This window comes from Callospermophilus lateralis, chromosome 15 (genome assembly GCF_048772815.1).
Source record: "Callospermophilus lateralis isolate mCalLat2 chromosome 15, mCalLat2.hap1, whole genome shotgun sequence".
NCBI lineage: Eukaryota > Metazoa > Chordata > Mammalia > Rodentia > Sciuridae > Callospermophilus > Callospermophilus lateralis.
In genome coordinates this window covers 62,304,995-62,327,216 of record NC_135319.1, presented here as the reverse complement: position 1 = coordinate 62,327,216, position 22,222 = coordinate 62,304,995, and the positions used below count along the sequence as shown (strand labels likewise).

At 38.7% G+C, this 22,222-nt stretch overlaps 1 protein-coding gene and 1 pseudogene across 1 annotated transcript in view; one reads left to right on the top strand and one right to left on the bottom strand.

The window, feature by feature from the left end:
- LOC143381653 (cytochrome P450 2C19-like) overlaps positions 1–22,222 on the top strand; it is a 162,103-nt gene that overhangs the window by 4,249 nt on the left and 135,632 nt on the right. The gene's annotated exons all lie outside the window — the stretch shown is intronic.
- Positions 5,794–22,222, bottom strand: part of LOC143381657 (cytochrome P450 2C19-like) — a 49,206-nt pseudogene continuing 32,777 nt past the window's right edge.

Here is a 22,222-nt window from a genome sequence, read left to right as displayed (position 1 = left end):
ATTTTCAGAAAAGAACTAAGAAGGCCTTAAGTCTCACTTTGTCCCCATGTGAGAGTTGAGAAGATATATATGAGGCAATATGCAAAATACCTGTCCCAGATCTTGCCACAACCCTGGAAGACTCTGACAGTGAAGCAGTACCATCTCCTAGGGAGACCTACAGAAATTGGAGTTACTATCTTGGAACAGGGGAAGGTGTGCATAACCCAGCACACACACATTTCCTTTAACTCTCCAGTGTGGCCAGTGAGGAAGCCTGATGGCACTTGGAGAATGACTGTGGATTATTGAGAAGTGAATAAAGTGGTTCCTTCCCTGCAAGCTGCAATTCCCTCCGTGCATGATCTCATGGACCAATTGACTTTGCAACTGTGTACATATCACTATGTATTGTACTTGGCTAATGCTCTCTTCTCTATTGCTCTGGCTCCAGAGAGCCAGGAGTAGTTAGCTTTCCCACGGGAAGACCAACAGTGGACATTTCAAGTGTTGCCACAATGTTATTTCCATAGCCTGACCATATACTGTGGTTTGGTGGCCAGTGACTTGATCCAGTGGACTCAGCCTCTCACTGTACACGTGTTTCATTATATCAAAGATGTGTTGTTGGCCTCTGGCTGTCTTATAGATTTAGATCTTGTAATTATGACCTTAGTGGCCCATTTGGAGACATGTGACTGAGAAGTAATCACTGCCAAGGTGCTGGGACCTGGCTTGTTGGGTTCTTAGGTAAGACAAAATTTGTGATAATATCTTGTTTGGTCAGGTAAGACAAAATTTGTGCAGGAAGCTTTATTCTTAAAATCTAGGCATAGATGTTAATCAAAAGTGGTTGCACAATTGCAGATCTTTGTGAGATTTTTGCAATATTGGTAAGACTTTATTCAGCATTTAACCCAATTGTGTCGTCCTCTGTATACCCTGATGAAGAAAGGGGCTTGGTGAAACTGGACTGAAGCAGCTGAACAGGACTTACAGGCCACTAAGAGGGCCTGAAAGATCAGACCCTGCAGGTGGTAGACCCAGCTCACCCCTTCGAGTAAATGTTCATGTAACCAAGAAGGGAATTGCTTTGGTGGGGAGGGTGGTCTGTGGCAGTGGCATGAGTGACTGCAGAGACCAGTAGGCTCTGGTCTCAGTTGTAGAAAGGTGTAGAGGCTCATTTGCACCTTGATTGAGAAGCCACTTGCAGCAGTGTCTATAGTCCTGGTGACCTCAGAGGCCATTATAAGTACTGCTGAAGTCTTGATGCACACCATGTATCTTGTGGCAGGATGGGTACAGAATTGGGCAGTTACCCCCAAGGACAGGTATAGCCCAGACACCTACCCTAGTAAAGTGGGGGACAGATTTGGAACAAAGAAGTGCTTTGTCTACTAGTCCCTTGTCCCATAACTGCAACAGATTTGAAGGATGGTACAACAAGCAACTGAAGAAGCTCCAGATGGTGCTGATACATGTGAGTCAGTAGAGCCATCACCCTGCAAGGAAGGAGCATCACTGGTGGACAACAGTGCTTGGTACCTTGGTGGATCCAGTAGATGGCCTTTGGCTCATTGGACTACTGTTGCTATGCAGCCCTTTACTGATACCTTGTGGTATAATGGAGGAAAGGAACAGAGCAGTCAGAGGGATGAGTTATGTGACAAATGGATGGTGGCACTGCATGAACCAGGAACCCTGATTATCTGTGCAGACAGCTGTGCTGTTTTAAGGAGTTAACTTTGAAGATTACTATGTGGAAAGTAAATCATTTAATGGCATGGCAACAGCCTTTGTGGCATCAAACCATGTGTCAGGACCTTTTGGCCACAGGCCATGAGACAGAGATAACTGTAGTACATGTTACTGGCCATACCATCCTGACTAGCCCAGAGAATAATGAAGCAGATGCTTTGGTTAGGGTGCCGTGGTTAGAGCAGGCACCTCCCACCAAATTGGTGGCTTGGCTGCATCACATCACTGCCTAGGCAGGCAGGTGTAAAAACTATGTGGAATATAGTCAAACAGTGGGGTCTGCTTTGATATGGGATGCCCTGGTAGAGGTTTTTCCAGGCATATGCCTGGAATATCCACCACCCCCAATGCCTTTGAACCGTGGATGGTCAGATAATGTGGGGATGCATTCCTTTGACATCATTGCAGGTTGACAGGTTTGTTGTTTTCTGGCCCAGTGGTCAAGCAAATATGCATACTATAATTCATGCCCTGACAGTGTTGAAAGCTTTGTATGGTCGGCTCATCACAATAGAGACTGATCAAGGCATTCACTTTATGGGTCAGGATGTGCATGGTGACTTCTTTTCTCAGTTATAGATTCAATGGAAGCTGTACCTCCCTCAGTCTATAGACATGATTGAAAGTATAATGCCTGCTCAAGCAAGGACTACAGTCAACCCACCTGCTAAGAAGGGGTGGGCACATGCCTGGAGACAGTTGTGGAGAGCTCTGAATGAGTGTCTTCACTGAGGGGACCAGCTCCTGTGGAGGATTTGCCACATTGCACAGCAGCACCACAATACAGGTCCAGGTGACAACAAAGAATGTTGTCCTTAAACCTGGGTTTGGGAAGCAAGGGGATGTTCTTTTGCCTGCTCCCACTGGATTGAATAGGGGGAAAACTATGAATTAAATATGACCCTGTACCATAAAGGGCCCCCACTACCTTCATTGGGTAGCCCTGTTAGCCCCACAGGGAAGAGGCTTGGAGTGTGATCTCCTTGTGACACTATGGGTAACTAATGAATGCCCGCCCCCAGTTCATGTGACTTGGCCAGGTCCTGTGGATAGGATACAGATTTTAAAGGGAATGTTATTTCCCTTTGGCTGACAGTAAGTCCCCCAGTGCTGGTGCACACCAAGCCTGCTGAAGTACAGGATGAAACTGCATGAGTGTGACATCATACTCTAGGGAAGCCATCACAGGTGGCCACTATGTTTTCCTGTGACTCAAAGCTGGCCTGCATGCTCCCAGGTGGGCACAGTTTTCCTTTAACAGTGCTTGTAACTGTCTTGTCCTCTCATCCATAGATGTGTCCTTGCTAACACCATCGTGGACTGGGGATACACCCATGCCAGAGTAGCAAGCATTTATGCCTGCCAGGTATATATGAGTTCTGCTGATGGACTGCCCTGTGTGTAGTGCCAAAACCAGGCAAGTTCGGACTATGTCCCTGGGCAATTGGGCATGGCTGGGAAAGACTTTTGCTGCTACTTCAATGTGAGATGAAACTAAGGCAATCATTGTGATGGCAGTCTTGGCACAACTTAATGCCTGTCACCCATGGCTGGAGTACTTCATTAGGGATGGAATGGTCTGGCTCTCAGCTGAAAATGTAGAGCTAAGGAGCCCAGTAACCTGATGCTTGGAGAAAATAGAAGGTAGAGAATCTGTGGGTTGGGTTCCTAGAGGCCTTTATCAGATTGTCCAATCAGATGTCAATAGAACATGTATGAGTGCCATTCCAGTGCCCTATGTCACCCTGTGGGTTTGTGGCATTCATGGGTTGCTGTACCTCCCATAGCACTGGACACAGCATTGCACCTGGGGTTGCCCACACCTCCTAGTGACTATATTCCAAATATTGCCTCAGAGGCCTACTAACTGGGAGACTGTACAAGCCCATTACAGAGTGTGCCAGAAGAATCAGTGGTATTATCCTTTGGCTTTGTTCCTCCCACAAGGGTACAAAGGGCATACTTAGTGACTGAGATGCAGGTAACTGCAGTGGCTGAGCACAAAGCCCAAGCCTTAACTGTCTCTGGTAAATGAAGGAATGCATCAAATATCAAATATGTAAAGTTGTGTTGCAAAATCACATGACACTTGATTTGTCAACAACAGCACAGGGAAGGATATGTGTGATGCTTGGTACTGAATGCTGTACATTCCAGATCATGGCAAGAATATTAGTGTGGTTTTAGCACATAAGACTTCTGAAGTGGCAGCCATACAGTAGCTAACTGGTAATCTTTTGCAGGAATGGTGGGCTAATATAGGCACTACCTAGAGGTGGCTCTTAATAATACTAGGTGATGGTACTTTCTTCCTGTTTTTATGTTGTTGCAGCTTATATTATTGTTGTGGCCTGTGGATGCGGGGCTTTGCCCTCCTCACTAATGGATCATTATGGATAACTTCAGACATGTAGGTAAGGTGAGGAATCCTAAATGGGTGGATTTGGTGGGGGGCAGCCCCAAAATGGCTATAGTTAAGCTCCCTCACCAATGGCGGGCTATGTTATGTTCTTAGTATGTAGCCAAGGCCATGAATTGTCTATGTTATGTTAATAGGTAATCAAGGTCAGAAACAATCTGATTTAGTGCATGTACTTGAGGTCATAAATGTTTGCTTGTGAGCATGTGCAAACTGTTGTAACTTATTGACATTGTGCCTTCCTGTTTTGAACTTTACATAAAAAGGGCCTTTGCAAATGGCTGGGGGTAGGAAGACTGGCTGATGGCTATGGTTGTCTCCAAAGGATGACCAATATTCCCACCATGTCCACCATCTTCTTTCAATTGCTGGACCCTTAAACCTTGGTTCCCAGACCTGAGCCTCATTTGCCCTAATACAAATATAATCTATCTCATGGGTTTAACTAATACAAATACAGTCTATGTGATAGGTTTATGAGAACAAGTAAGTAAGTAAGTGTGTGTGTGTGTGTGTGTGTGTGTGTGTGTAGTGCCAAAACCAGGGTAAGGGGAATCAGAATTTGAATGATGGGGAATGTGGTGGTAAAGGAAATATTATAAATTTTAGTAAGATATTTAGAGGTGGCATCATTGAGAAATTGACTTTCTATCAAGTTATAAGCCTGCCTGTTTTTCCACACTTTTGTCAGTACTAATATATTCTCCTTTACCAATCAAGAGTGTTAAAAAGGGATACATTGTAGTTTTCATTTGCACTGTTTCTTTTTAATCTACTTCCATATTATTTTTAGTTGATGACTAGTAATAATATGTGTTTATGAGGCACATTGTGATAATGTGATACTTGTATACATGGTAGGATGATTAAATCAGGCTCATTAACATGACTATTTTCTCACATTCTTGTCCTTTATATATGGGCAGGATATTTAATATCTGTCCTTTCAATTTTGAAGTATGAAAGGCATTATTGTTAACAATAGTTGCCAAATTCTGCACTAGATCATTAGAACTGATTCCTCCTGTCTACCTTTAACTAATTTCTCTTCTTTCCCCATCCACTCACATTATCATCCCTTTTCAAGTTCTGGTAACCATTACTTATCTCTGTTCTAAGACTTCGACTTTTTTATTTTGCATCTAAAAGTGATATCATATGGTGTTTATCTTGCTGTATGTGGTTTATTTCATATCACATAATTTTCCCCAAGTTTTCCTTGGTTTAACAGTGATGTTATAGTAATAATTCACAAGGGCTGGGGTTGTGGCTCAGCGATAGAGTGCTCGCCTAGCATTGTGAGGCCCTGGGTTTGATCTTCACCGCCACATAAAAATGAATAAGTCAAATAAAGGTATTGTGACCAAATACAACTAAAAAATAAACATTAAAAAATAACTCCCAAGAGTGTTAAAATAGAGTGGCTAATGCAAATAGCAATAGGAAACATGCATTTGTGAGAACCAAGGAAACTGTCTTTCATGGGGGTGGAATGTTCCCTGGACTTCAAAGGAAAGTGTGATGAGAAGAGGCAAGGTCAGAGAAGGCTTGTCTGCTAGGGAATATGGTGGAGCATGCCCCAAGAAGGAGATCCCAAGTGACAGCACAGCAGCAACAGCAGTACAGACTGCTCTTCTTCAGACAGGAATGAAGCAGAGCAGGTACGTGGGTGGCACAGAGGCAAATCCATTGACAGCAGGGTGGTATCAAGATCCTTTGGGTCAACCACAGATCTCAGGTGAAAGTTCTGTAAAATGGTGGTCAGGAATAAAAACAGTTCCATGCGGGCCAGACCTTCTCCTACACACATCAGTTTTCCTGAAAATAACCAAGAGTAAATAATCCTTGAACAGTAAATTTCTGACTAGCACCAGAAGAATACAGAGTCACTATTGGATGAACGATTGGATGGACAGATGGATGACAGGATGGATGGATGGAGAACAAATATTAAGGCTGGTTGATTAGACTGAAGGATGGACACTCTTGCTATCCTCCTAATATTTTATCGGCACACTTCATTCAACCAATATTTGTTGTTTTATGCTTATCAGCTGTACTCAAAGAACTTCATTAACCATTCCCACATTATAACTGTTTTTCTTTTTTGACATTTCAAGTTTCTTTCAATCTTTATCCAGAAAAACACACTCATTATTTATGTTCCCTGTTCCCAGTTTGATGTTTCATGATCTTCCCTTCCATATATCTGTTCCTTTTAGTCTCATCAGTCTTAAACATATAATGCACTTGCAAGCTTTATCCCATTCTGTGCCTTTTGACTAGGATGCACTTCTCATATGTCCCTCAGATTATACATCAAATGTCATTTTTTCCATTAGGCTCTTTGTGATTCCTCTAGACAATAGATTCTCATCCTCTTTGGCTTTAATCAGCAATGAAGCAAAGATTATTCAAATCATTATTCTCTAATTTTTCCAGTCTGCTAAATGCAAGTTCTCTTAAGGCAGGGTCATTCCTTGTCATCTCAGTATCTACAATGACAGACCAAAAGTAGGCATCCAGAGCCAAAGAATAAATTTAGGCAATAATATGCCAGAGACTCAACACACACTTCAGGTGTGAAGGGCTCTGTAACCCAAAGAGAAACTAGATATAGGGAGATCAAGGTGCTCTGGAATCATTAAATGGAAATCTGCTCCACACCCAAGATTTTCTGACCCTCACTTAGTCAGAAGATCCTGGCATCCTTGATCTAGAGAAAATATCCTGTATCCTACTCCTATGGCTCATTGCCTCTGTAAAAAATGTCCTGCTTCTCTTCTTTCCTGTTTCTATGCCTGCTGTGAGGCAGCTCTGTTTTCTCCTACTTGAATGCAACTCAATCCATTTTATGCTTCCCTGTGTTGTACCAGGGAAAAGGAAGGAGCTATTTTCTTCTTCTGCCATTATGAACAGCCAATCCTTTCTTCTCTCTCTCTCTCAAAGGACCAGTAATATTGGATTATAATAATCTCTATATTCATCTCCTTGATTAACTGGTTGGGCCTCTTGTTACCCATTCTATGCTTGTGGATATTTGCATCCCCAGGGTTCAACCAGAGAATGAGAGGCACCACAGAAGATAGTCAACAACATTCTGTAGTCAGGTACCTTTAGGGCATATGAGGACAGTGGAGATAAATTTAATCTAGGAAGAGTTCGGGAGGGCAATGATGTATCTTAAGATGTAATTAAATCCACCTTCTCAGTAGCATTCTTACATTGGAAGAATTTGGTCAATTCCCCCAAAGTCCAACTAATATAGTCCAGTAATGTTGCTATAGCCTGGATCAGGGACAGTTCATGGGCACTGGGAGTGTTGCTCCTAATCTCATGTAAAAAACATTTCTTCTGACCCCAAAATAAGTATCATGCAAGTTTAACTGATCCCGTGGAGATGTGTTGTTCCCTGAAGTTCTAATGAAAATAAATTTCTATTACCTGCTGAGAAAGGCATGAAATGGTCACTCTTCTTAAACTTGCCACTCTTATCCAAGAAATGACCAGGGTCAAATATCTCTGGGTTGGGGAATTCTTTGTTATCGTGTAGCACAGATGTCAGTGATGTTATTATTGTTGTGCCCTGCCATTAGTAGACAGAGATAAATCAAATTATAAAAAAGTCATGAAGCTAGAGAAAATGTTGGAATTTACTTAGTCCAATTGTTATGATCTATAGATAAGGAACACTTGTCCAAGGAAGAGAAGTGATATTTCCAGTTAGCTAACCAAGTAATAGAAGGCATGAGTTTAAGGCCAGTGCCTACAAACTTACTAAAATGCCTCCCAATGTCATTTGAAATAGCAAATGAGTACTTAAGCACCAAACCTTCTCTTCTCATTATCACCAAGCTTGGATGCTGTGTCTGCCTCTACTTGATACTCTTTTATCACTTCAGTTTTTACATACCTTCTATGAGATTCTAGTCTAAAGGGGATCTCTGTTGACTCTTTTGGGTGAAATACTTTTTCACCCAAGTAACACGTCTTTCACCTTCTTCCACATATGCAACTGTGATTCTGATCCTGCATTTTCCTGGCTGAGAAATAAGGACTCCCTAAAACAAAAGAGGCATAGTCTTAATGCAGTAATTACCATTGACCTTTCTACATCTCAGAGGAAGTCTCACAATTGTTTCATCAACCATTTCAAAATTGTGTGATTGTATATATTGGATGACCAGTTTTATTGTGTCATACCTTTCTGACTCAGTCATTAAATATGAATATCTGCCATAGAGGTGCAATTGTTCAGTCTCTGGGGGAACTCTTAGGACTCAGCGTATTTCCATTATCATGTTGTCTAACATTTTAGAAAGGCATTATAATGTATGCACTGTAGATTTTTATTACAAAGGGTAATAAAAATTTTTATTATTTAAAGGGTAATATAAAGTAATTTCATAAAATCAAATGCATTTTAGCAAGATATATGAAGATTTCACAAAAGTGAAGTAAATAAGAATATAAATGGTTCACTCAGTTCAATTCAATTTGTCCACTCAATGATACAGCACCAAACATACATTATATTTTATTTTCCAGATTCTTAGTGGGGGAGGATTTTTTAAAAACATCATAAAGGTATGATATTGGAAGAGATATGTTCAATGTGTAATGATCAATCAGGGTAACTAGTATTTTCATCTCTTTGTCATTTCTTTTTTTTACCTTTTTTATATTTTTATTTGTTTTAATTAGTTATATATGACAGCAGAATACATTTATGCACTTTGATATATCATACATAGATGAGATATAATTTCTCATTTTTCTGAGTGTACATGTTGCAGAATCAGATATTTAAACTCCTGTTTTCTGATTCTGTATAAGATTTATAAAAAAAATTTGTAACCTGTAGTTAACCTAGTGTGCTTTGAACACCAGGATATATTACTATTCTCTAACTATATTTCCTGTGCCTTACCCAACCATGATGGATGACTTCTAATTCTGTTTGGGAAAAAAGTGTAAGATCTATGCTTCCCAACACAATAAACTCTTGTCACATATTTAAATTTAAATTATTTAAAACTAAATTAAATTTATATAATTACCTTTAAAATAAATTGATATAATTTAAAATAATCAAATTGAAATTAACTTCCTTACTTGCACTAATCATAATACAGGAACACAGCAGGCACATATGTCTAATAGCTACTGGGTTGCCCGGCATAGATACACCGCATTTCCATCACTCAAAGTCCAAAGTTCTATGAACAGTGCTGTCTCAGACCACTCATCATCAACCACTGCCATCTATTCTTGTACACACTTTCTACTAGTAATTTTTAAATCGGAAAAAAAAGAATATCTGTTGTGACATGCAAAGATTATAAAAATCACTGTCCATAAATACTGGAACACACTGCTTTCACTCACTTATATTCAATCTATGACTGCTTCTGTATTATAATGGTAGAGTTCAGGAGCGGCAGGGAAGATTCTATTGCCTAAAATTCTGAACCTACTTACTATCTAGCCCATTACATAAGTTTGCCAACTTGTCTTAAACCATTACATTGACTTAGCTGAGTGGCTCGATCCTATCATAGCAGAAAACATGTTTTAACTCATAGGGGGATCATTAAAATCAGCTATGAAATATTGTAGGTTCTTTTATTGGATGGTCCCATGCAGAAAGGAAAAGCTCATTATCTTGGGTTCTGGGATCTCTTCACTCAAAAGGAACCCGGCATAACATAATCTCCTGCTTGTATTTTTGCTGAAAACAGTGATTTGAAAATATAATCCCTGTATGAAATCTGTCATCATCAGGGCAAGGTCCATCACCTCTAGGGAAACTCCTCTATTCCCTTTTCTCCACAAGTTGAAAATAGCATTTCTAATCTTACTAAATTCATAATTTTCCCTACCACGAAAACAAAATTTTTAGTTTTATCATTTGTAAACTTCATTAGCAATATGTGTTAGCCTCAAGTAAAATGGAGTAAGTTAGAGCACAACAATAGAGTCTAAATAACTTAGAACATAACTATAGAGTCTAAATAAATATAGAAGCCTTATGTGTAAGAGTCACTAGAAAGCTGCTGGGATGAGAGAACCTCAGAGTTTAACTAGTGGCTGCAGTCAATTTTTAGCTGTGTTCGTCAACAATTCTGAGTCAGAGCAAGACATGTTACAGCACTTTGATGACCTTTCTGGAAGAAGATGAACAACATGTGAAACTGCAGTTTTTCTTAAATAACTGTATTTAGAAAAATATTGTTAGGTGCCGCAGTCTGTCTGGGCACAAAATCACAAGCCACTCCCAGCTTTGTAAATTCAAACAGCAATTCTTTATTCCCGATCTCACACCGGCCCTCTACAAACACATTCTGGGGAAATCCACGTTCTCTGCCCAAAAATCTCTGAATCCCCAGAGAACTCAAGGGGAACTCAGGCAGCAGGATATGCCCTATTCCCAGCAAGAATAATCTTAAACCTGGAACCGCCCTAAACCCGGATCTGCCCTGGTCCTTGAGCAAGGTCACCTTACATGCAATGTTACTGCAAAATGTCCTATTTCCACGAGTCCTTCCACTAAGCAACATAGGGTACGCTGGCAAGGAAATTTTCATACCTACTTGGCTAATGGCTCCCAGCATCTCCCCCCTTCTGATTAATTAAACAACAAGTAATGTGGCTTAAGGACCGTGCCTGGTAGGTTGTCCAATTCAACATATGATTCTTACCCGTCATCGGAAAACTGACCTTTAGGCGTCAGCCTCCTGTCTTAGGTTGATACCACTGCAATTGGATCATACCCGTCACTGACTACCGGTCCAGCATATAGCCATTGGCCCCCAAATTTTAGACCATCACTAGCAGAAGGGAGGAGGATACAGAAATGCCATGACACCAAGCCAATTGACGGCTCCTTTGGAAAAATTGCATCACTGGTGACACCATCAGCAAAGATATGCCAGCACTACCACAATTAACATGGGGTGCACTGGCAAGGAAATAAAAATTGCATCACTGGTGACACCATCAGCAAAGATATGCCAGCACTACCACAATTAACATGGGGTGCGCTGGCAAGGAAATAAAAATTGCATCACTGGTGACACCAGCAGCAAAGATATGCCAGCACTACCACAATTCACTGCACCAAACGATAGTTACAGAGTCCAGACAAGTTCTGCAAGCAGTTCAAAGCTGAGGAATCTATCAATATGTCCATTTCCTCCCAAAGTCCATTTCCTCCCAAAGTAAGTTGACTCCTTGATTGAGCATTACTTGTTGAGTTATATTTATTGATGCATCAGTTTATACAGTTTACTGTGATAGCTATCATAGAAGCGGTAGTTTGGTTTTATCTTTGTCTTCACCGGCAAGGGGATGAAGATAGGAATTCTGGCAATGATGCTAAAGAGACATTATCCTGAAAAGAATTATTAAATATAATGAAAAGAAAAGGTGAAAGTAAACAAACAGATCTGTTAACCTCCTTTAAAAACAATCCTTAACAGCTGTTTACCTAATTTAAATTAGTAAACAAACAGATCTGTTAACCACCTTCAAAAACAATCCTTAACAGCTGTTTACCTAATTTAAATTAAGCCATTTAAAGCACGTGAATAAAAAAAAAATAATTCGGATCCATTTTTTTATGAGTGCTCCTCATATATGATATATGGACATATGCACACACAGACATACAACACAAAACACAAATGTGCACACAAATGTACAACACATAAGACAATAATAAAGGCCTTGAAGCTTTAACTAGGTGAAATTTCCAATGTTTAAAAACTCCACAGTCAAAAAATAAAACTGATCAGCAAAACATTAACCTAGGTCTGTATGAGCTCAAAAAATAAAATAGAACTTTATGATGTGGGAAAAATGCAATAATAAAATAGATATTGAAAAAAGCATACTGGTTAATCACTGTCGCAGATGTAAGAATGGCCAAGCTGGAGTTCTGGATAGCAGCTGTTATGGATTTGAGTCAAATCATCTTCTTTTTGATCTGTAGAAATTGTTTTAGTTAATCTCTCTGGAATCCAAATCAGCTGCTGTTCTTCCTGTGGAAAAACACAAACAGAACCCCTGACTCCAGACAATCACTGGGTCAGAACCTTTCCATTGTCCTGTTAGAATATCTTTCCAAAGTACCTTAGGCTTATGTACATTTTTTGGATACATATGTCTTTCCGCAGCACTAAGTCCTGATGAATCCAAATTTTAAAAGTTTAGAGTAAAAAGCATTATTTTAAGTTTATCTTTGGGGGGATATATACCCCTTTTCCAATTCCCTCTTTTTGCTTTAATAAGTACATTTTAATAGTTTGATGAGCTCTTTCAACTATGCCTTGTCCCTGTGGATTGTATCAGATTCCTGTTATATGAGTAATACCAAAATTGTTTAAAAGAGGTAGAAGTATAACCAGGACCATTATCGGTTTTTAACTGTTTAGGAACGCCCACAGTGGCAAAATTTTGTAAGCAATGAGCTATAACATTTTTAGTTTTTTCTCTGGCATGAAGGGAGCCCATCAAAAATCCAGAAGAAGTATCAACTGTAACATGTAAATATTTTAGTTTTCCAAATTCTGGCAAGTGTGTGACATCCATCTGCCAAATATGGTTAGGTATCAGTCCTCTAGGATTGACTCCAAGATTAACTTGTGGTAAAAAGGTCACACAATTTGACATTGTTTTATTATATGTCTGGCTTGTTCCTTAGTTATTTTAAAACGCTTTTGTAAAGTATTAGCATTAACATGAAATCTTTTATGAAAATTTGTAGCTTCTTCTAGTGTAGAGAAAATATGTATGTCATGTGTAGTTTTATCTGCTAAATCATTGCCCAAACTTAGGGCTCCAGGCAACCTGTATGTGCCCTAATATGTCCTATAAAGAATGGATCTTTTCTGTCCCAGATTAGACTTTGTATAGTGGAAAACAAAGAGAAAACAGTAGAAGAAGGGGAAATCCTACCAGCATCTTCAATAGATACTATAGCATTAACTACATACTGACTATCAGAAAATAAATTAAATACAGAATCTTTAAACATCAAAAAAGCTTGTAAAACTGCATTAAGCTCTACCTTTTGAGCTGATTGTTTGGGTACTAAAAATGTAAAAGTTTGATCAGGGGTAACTACTGCTGCTGTACCATTATTTGACCCATCAGTGAATATATTTGGAGCATTCATGATAGGGTTTTTTTTTTTTTTGTCATTTTTGGAAAAACTACAGGATGCTTAGACCAAAAAGACAATAAAGGATTAGATGGTAAGTGATTATCAAATGTAACATTAGATTTACACATGATTATTGCCCAAGTATTTAACTCATTAGCTAACTCATCAATTTGATCCATAGTATATGGAGTAATAATTTTATTGGGAGAAATTCCAAACACTCCCTTCGCTGCTTTTATTCCTTTGAGTATTAATTGTCCTACAGCCTCAGGATACCTAGTAAGAATAGTGTTAGGAGAATAAGATAAATGTATCCACAATAATGGACCTTCTTGCCAAAATACTCCTGTAGGAATATTTTTTGTTGGTAGTACAATAAATAATAAAGGCAAACATATCAATTCTATCCAAATGTATATTTTCCATATATGTTTCAATAATTTTGAATGCCTTTCTTGCTTTAGGAGTTAACATGTGGGGTGAATTTGGATCTCATGGACCTTTTAGGATATCAAATAAAGGTTCCAACTCTCCTGTTGGTATGCCTAGATAAGGCCTTATCCAATTTATGTCTCCCAATAACTTTTGAAAGTCGTTAAGTGATTTGAGTTGATCTACTCGTATTTGAATTTTTGGTGGACAGACCATGGTTGAGGATAATAGAACTCCTAAATAATTAATTGGAAAATTTAATTGTACTTTATCTATTGCTATCTCTAGATTATAATTTTTTAATAAGTTTGTAAGTGTGGCATAACATTCCAGCAATATGTTTTTATCTTTATGTGCCAATAATACATCATCCATATAGTGAAATATTTGTAGTTCAGGATTTTGATTTCTAAGTGGCTGGATTGCTTTGTTAACATATATTTGACACATAGTTGGACTGTTAGCCATCCCTTGAGGGAGTACTTTCCATTCATATCTCTGATCAGGACCTTCATGATTTAATGCAGGGATAGTAAATGCAAAACGTGGACTATCCTCGGGATGAATTGGAATTGAAAAAAAAACAATCTTTAATATCTATAGCTAAAACATGCCAGGTTTTTGGCAAAGCAGACAATTGAGGAGTCCCTGATTGAGCAGGTCCCATAATAACCATCTCATTATTAATGGCTCTTAAATCTTGCAATGATCTCCATTTACCATATTTCTTTTTGATGACAAAAATGGGAGTATTATGGGGAGATATGGAAGGATGTATATGTCCTTCCGCTAAATGTTGTTTGACCAGATCATGGGCTACTTGTATCTTTTCTTTAGTCAGGGGCCACTGAGGAACCCACACTGGTCTTTCTGATTTCCAAGTAATTTTGATTGTCTCAGTGGACCTTTCTGAAAATCCAACCCATGTCTGTCTGTTCCTTGATCTATTTGAATTGGTGCTGCTATACCTTGTCCTTGTTTTCCTAATCTTTTTTCTTTCCTAAAACCTTGTCTAGCCCTAGTAGTGGGCGCATTAGAATTAATGTTATTTGTTAACGTCAAACCTAATTGATCTAGGACATCTCGTCCCCATAAATTTATAGGAAGATGATACAATACATATGACTGTATAGTTCCTTCACATCCTTCAGGATCCTTCCAATCTAATACCATTGCACTTCTATGGGGATTAGTCGCCACTCCTAGGCCTCGAAGTGTTTGAGTGGCTTGTTGTAATGGCCAATGTTTTGGCCATTCGTGACGAGATATGATGCTAAGTTCAGCACCTGTGTCCAGTAGCCCATTAAACTCATGTCCTTGAATATTTAGTTTTAGCATTGGGCTAGAATCTAAATTTAAAGACAGCATAGCCCAATCTACACCTGTGGAGCCTAATCCCCTGGAACCTCTTTCTACACTACGACTAGGAAATTTATTATGTAGGCTGGGTATTATTAACAACTGTGCTATTCTATCTCCAGGTGAATTTACTGATATACCTCTTGGACAACTAGCTATAATTTTTATTTCACCTACATAATCGGGATCAATTACCCCAGGACTTATCATAAGTCCTTTTAATGTAGATGAACTACGTCCCAATAATAAGCCTACTGTTCCTTGGGGAAGAGGTCCTTTTACTCCTGTGGGAATGATTTGAACTCTCATCTCTGGAGTTAGTACTGCTCTGGCAGAGGTGCAGATGTCCAACCCTGCGCTCCCTCAGGTTTGTCTGATGAGGGATTTAATGGACAATGTGTCCTGGGCACTACCCTGATGGTGTTGCTGGATTCCTCCACTACCCTGTATATTTGTGGTTGTGGGCCCCGGAGCATTGGGCCCCCCTGTCCGATTTTTGGCAATGGAGCCTGATGCCTTTCTCCACGATATCGTGGGTAAATACCTGGTCCTTGTCCTTTTTTTGATAAGGGAGTACCCTCTATGGTGGTTTGAGAACGGCATTCATTAGCCCAATGTCTCCCTCTATGGCATCGTGGGCAAATACCCGGTATTCTATTTCTTTGATACCTAGTTTTGTTAAACCCTCCTCCTATGGGGCAACTCCTTTTAAAATGTCCTGTTTGTTCACAATCATAGCATGTTTTTGGCCTGGCATCTAAAGCCTGTTGTACTGCAGCTGCCAAGACTTGCCCTTGTTCATTAATATCTCTACATAATTTAATATATGTGTTTAAATCTTCATGTCTCCATGGTCTAATAACCTCTCTGCAGCAACGATTTGCTTGGTCATAAGCCAGTTGTTTTATTAATGGCATTGCTTGTACTGTATCCCCAAAAATTTTGGCAGCCGTTTGAATTAGCCTATCTACAAAGTCAGCGTAAGGTTCATTAGCTCTCTGTATTACCTTGGATAGCTGACCTTGTAAATCTCCATGTTCTTATAAAGTTTTCCATGCCCTAACTGCGTCTGCAGAAATTTGTGCATATATAGCAGGATCATATTCAATTTGTTGCCGTTGACCCTCATAAGGTCCTTTTCCTAACAACATATCTAGATTTCTTTGAGGGTAACCGGCTGCTGCATTTCGCCTAGCTGTCTCCGTGCAAAATTCCTCATTGGCAACTTTCCATAACAAATATTGTCCTCCATTTAGCACAGATTTACACATGCTAGCCCAATCTGCTGGCATCATGTCCAAGTTAGTAATGAACTCGACCATGCTTACCGTGAAGGGAGCTTGGGGACCATAAGTTGTTACAGCCTCCTTTAACTGCTTCACTGTTTTAAAATCTAAAGCACGGTGAATTCGCTGTCCTCCTACCTGTTCAAGTACAGGGCATGCTAATCTTTGAGGTCCTGTCTCAGGATCCCATTTATCAACTACGGGGTTTGAGGGCCACTCAGTTGTCTCTATCGGTGGGGCTGTTGGTTGAATTACGCCCTCTGGTGATAAAATGGAGTTAGTAACAGCCTCCTGTTGTGGCCTTTTACCTAACAACCCCTTTTCCTTTAAATTTTCTTCCTCTGTCTGACTAGCTCGAGAGACCTTCTCTTTTGCTTGATCTAAAATCTCTTTCTCCATGGTCTGAACCTCTAACAATTTACTTAACATCTATTCGGTTTGTTTTTTACTAATTTCTAATCTACTATAAAGATAACGCAACCCAATAAGATAACACAAAACAAAACCAAAACTGAATGAAACAAAAACGGAATAAAAAATCGTTGTATCAATTTTCTCTTCCTCAGGGCCGATAAACTTCAAACCTTTAGTCAACAATTTTTTCCAGTTTGCCTGAGAAATTTCTAGGGATAGGCAGCTTGAAACAAAAACAAAATAAATCAAAAGAAGAACACATTGTTTTTTGAAATGGTCACCCATTCTCTCGCCTTCCCTCAGGGGCGAGCAATTTCACTTACCCCCAAGCTTCAGGCATTCCGCGAACGAGCCACCAAATGCCGCAGTCTGGCTGGACACAAAATCACGAGCCACTCACAGCTTTGTAGATTCAAACAGCAATTCTTTATTTCCGATCTCACACCAGCCCTCTACAAACACATTCTGGGGAAATCCACGTTCTCTGCCCAAAAATCTCTGAATCCCCGGAGAACTCAAGGGGAACTCAGGCAGCAGGATATGCCCTATTCCCAGCAGGAATAATCTTAAACCTGGAACCGCCCTAAACCCGGATCTGCCCTGGTCCTTGAGCAAGGTCACCTTACATGCAATGTTACTGCAAAATGTCCTATTTCCATGAGTCCTTCCACTAAGCAACATAGGGTACGCTGGCAAGGAAATTTTTATACCTACTTGGCTAATGGCTCCCAGCAGTTAGGCATTCCAAATTACACAACTAGGAAGCCATAGAGAGAAGAAAAAGAGGATACAAAGGCAATAAAAGTAGTCCCAAAGTAGGTAATAAGATATTCCTCATTTTGTGAGGTATTACTTTAGTATCAGAAATCTGACAAAGAAATTTCAAGAAGAAAAACTGGATAACTGTCACAAATATAAATATAAATGTCTATAACAAACTGTGGATGATCAAATCCTGCTGTGAGTGTACTAATGATGTTCATATTTAGTGGAAAAGGAGAGACCAAAATACATGACAAAATATAAGATCAAGAGTGGGAGAGAATTATTTTGATATAATTGTACATTGTTGACAAACAAAATGAAACATTATAAAAACATCAAACACAAATAAAAAAAACTTTCCCTATCTGATCAAGAATATCTGCCAAAAGTGTACATAAAATATCACATGAAATTATGTGGTGTTAAACTTTCACCCCTTGCTAGAGATAAAATATAGTTTTAAAGCTTGCTCAACACACAACTTCTGTTCAAAACTGTGCTGGAAATCCCACCCAGGGCAATAATGTAATAAAGAGAAAATAAGGTCTCTAGAATTGGAAAATCATAAAAAGAAATAAAACAAGTACTAATCCAGTAGCAAGATAATGTACTTAAAAAATTCCAAATGAATCTAAACACAAATTATTAGCCATGGTGAATAAATTTAACAAGAATTCTAAACATAACGTCATTAAAATAAAAATTGTAACTACGTGCTCACATGCCAAAAACAACAAAATGGAAAAGGCATTATTTAAATGTGCGATGTATATAAGTTTTCAAAATATTAATTACCTACTAAAAAAGCTTTCAAAAAATGTGTGAGCTACTTAATTAAAAACAAAATATTATTGGAAAAACATAAAGCCCAAATAAAGTAGGAAATCTACAATATTCACAAAATAAAATAGTGAACATGTCAAGATGTCAATTCTTTGCAAATTGGCCTGTAGACTTAATGACATGCTGAAAAATATCCCAGGAACGTTTTAGGAAATTAACCACCTGATTCTAAATTTTGTCTGGAAATGTAAACTGCTGAGAGTAGACAAAAAAAAAAAAAAAAAAAAAAAAAACTTGAAGGAGCAGAAGAAATGAGGAGAGTTCACCCTGCTGGATGTCAGGAACAGTTAGGGAGCCTCATGGCTTAGTCTGACCCAGCACTGAGTCCATCAAGGTACTGCATGGGTGAGTTTTATACTTCTCTCATCTTGTGTTGACAGAGTACTGGGACTATACTGAGAATATGGGAACTTCAAGAGAACTAAAGTACAATGTGGGAGAAACAGTCTTACCTTGGGGATGAAGTAGTTTCTGAATTTAATGTCACAAGTGGTTGCACATGGTGTAAGGGTAAAAGAAATTGAAGTTAAAGTGTAGAAGTTAAAGCATAAAAGACCGGGCATTGTAAAAGTTTCTAAGCTGCAAGGCCTGAGTTAAAAAGTAAAAGACCAGGTATTGTTAAATTCCTCTGCTACCCCCAAAACCTGGAATTTCTGTTGCTATTAGGACAATACCAGAACTGCCCAGGAAATATTCCCACTGACTCCCTGGTTTTTTAATAACCTGGGACCCTGTGTAGCTTGTCACGTAGGCATTTAGGCCCTAAAACCAATCAGTTTGAATGTGTACCCCGCTTAGGAGTGACCAATCACCCCCACCCAATCTGTTCCAGCCAATGAATGCACTAATCATGTCTCAGAGTTGTTGTTCAATTTTCCCACACCTCATGATGATTTGTTCTGATGTATGCAAACCCCCACCCTCCTCAAAAAGTGTACTTAAGCACTGCTTGACCTCTGCTCTGGGCTCTTGGCTGCTCTCCCTTCTTGAGTGAGCCGGGAGCCCCAGCGCGCTGGAATGGAATGGATCGCCAATAAAAAAAAAAACCCTTTTGCTATTGCATGAGTTGGTCACTTGGTGGTCTCTTTCTCCGACGCTTCGCCGGACCCTTAGAGTGGCAAATTGGTTGGAGAAGGTCACTGTATCTCTGGATCTCATGCACAACAGCCTCTGTGTAGGGCATATGGCTTCTGTCCTGCATGCAGGGGCTGCGATGTCTGCCAATCACATTTTCAATCTCCTTCTGGACTTTAGGTATACACATAAGAACTGATGGAAGGTATATATATGTGTGTGTGTGTGTGTGTGTATGTGTGTGTGTGTGTGTGTGTATCTTCATATGTAGACATATAATGTCTTTATATACACATGTGTATATGTAAATACACATTCATATATCTACATATATGTGTTTATGTGTGCACATATACATATATGTATGTGCATATATATGTATATATATGTGTATACCTATGTGAGAATATGTGTCTACACATATGTATATATGAGTGCATGTATATCTATGTCTATATCTGTGATATAGACATGTAAATACATAGATACATATACACTATAAATCATGCATATTTATTACTCTCCTATGAGGTACTAATTAAGATATATTCATAGAAACCTGTACAAGCCTCATATACTAGCATATGTGATTTAAATGCAAATAGAAGTTACTAAATGTTTCAGATATGATCCTATTATATAATTTAAAAATATTGTCATTGCAAAAAGAAAAAACAGGAATAAATTTTAATTTTATACTGAAATAATATATGACATTTTGAAATTAAATTCTACTAGTGAATCATGTTTGCATATCTCTGTGTGTGTATGTGTGTGTACAGTTTTCAGTGAGACAATTTTCAACCTCTCACTCAATGTAGCCTTTTGAATCATTCTAAATATTTCTTCTAAAATGTTCATATTTCTGTTTTTTGGTTTACCCAATTCTAGAAAATTTCTAATGACTTTCTGGTCAGGAAGATTAATATCCATCTCCACTCTATGCAAAGCACATACCACAAATAGATACACACACACACCCATCCCATACTTCCCTCTCTACTGCTTCACTTATATATTTTGATCACAATTTTTGATTATATCAACATACATTTTTTACATTGTTATGATCACATAACTATTGTTCCCTGGTAAGGGAGCTATGTACATGTTTGATTTTTTTTGCATATGTTTGACGTATATTTGAACAATTTATACCAGCACCTAATTTTCTAGCTGCTGTTTATATTATATCTTAATGTTTAGGTTGATATTTCAAATTTCTAGCAATTTTCTAAATAATTAAGCTTCAGATTCTCTATTTTATTTATTTATTTTTTAATCTTCCTTTACACCTGCTTTATCTACTTATTGTGGAAAATAGGTTGTTTCCTAGGCCTGGTTACCAGGACCTTCCCTTAAACTCTCATCTTTATACATGAGGTCTCCTGATTCATGGAACATGTGATTTTCTCTGCTTTGGTTTCAAACATTTGGATTGAACATATCCTCTAGTATCTTTCTGTGAAAGTGATAAAAGGAATAAGATTTTTAATCAACATATGAATTTGAAATACCTTTCCTTCTCTTTCTTTCTCTTTTCTCCCTGGAGATCGAATCCAAAGGCCCTCTATCACTCTACCACTGAACCTTACTCACAGGTCTTTGAATTTTACTTTGAGGCAAGGTTTCAGTAAGTTGCCCAGGCAGACTTCCAACTTGCAATCCTCCAGCCTCAACCTCCTGAGTAACTGGGATTACAGGCTTGTGCCACCTACCTGGGCTCTTATCCTTTCTCTTAACATCACAAAGTGATGGTTGTTCTTAAGAACTCTGAGGCCATTCTGATTCATAATGCTTTAAATATGACCTCATTTGCTTCTCAAAAGTTGATGTGATTTCAACCCTGAGGTTCTAAAATTCTAAGATCCTCTTTTCTGAAGTGGATAATTTTATTTCATTCACTCATCTGAATACTTGGAATGAATTTTCCACCTTGAATATAGATATTCAGATCTTTCCCTTTGGAGCTATGGATTTTCTGGATTCTATATCTGGTGGCTAGTTCCTGGACAGAGAAAAGAGCTAAAAGCATCAGATTTCAAAAAGTGGATATATACCTTCTTTTCAGTTCTGTGCTTTGATCTTTTTGTGTTTGTGCATGGTGTCCTTGATAAGAGAACCTCTTTGGTTCAGTTTTTCTAGACAGTAAACGTCTCTCTTCCTATAAGAGGAAAAGAGTCAACTGCTCAAAGCAGTTGCAGAGGGGACCTGAGCGCAGAGGGACTCCTATTTACTGCCTCAATTTCTCCTCTATCTTGTTTGGCATGTGGTACTGCTAAATCCTGAATCTTATGGCATTTTTAGTGACCCAGATTGGTTTTTTCACAGTTCTAAAAATTACAGCTTCATTCTGTCTGCTGAGTTAATTATGATCCTTGCTTCTGCTCTCTGTGTTTCAGAAATTTGTTGAAGGTTCGTAAGCTGTTCCCTCTATTCCTCTTCTCCCATGTTAAAAGGAGTAATTCTCATTTGTAATTACTTTGTAATAGTTTTGAAGAGGTCCTGAAACAGGAAAAGATAGTGCATATTTTTATCTGCAATGCATAACTGGAATCCTTTAAAGGTGCATTCATAAAATAAATTTGTTGAGAAAATTAATGGAAACGTATGTGTGGAATAACAAAATTCCTTTAGGCACATCTCCTAAGTAGCAACACATTCAGAATACTTCTGAGTATAGAAATCCCTCCCTGCCACCTTAGTAAATTTCTAGTTTCTCTTTAA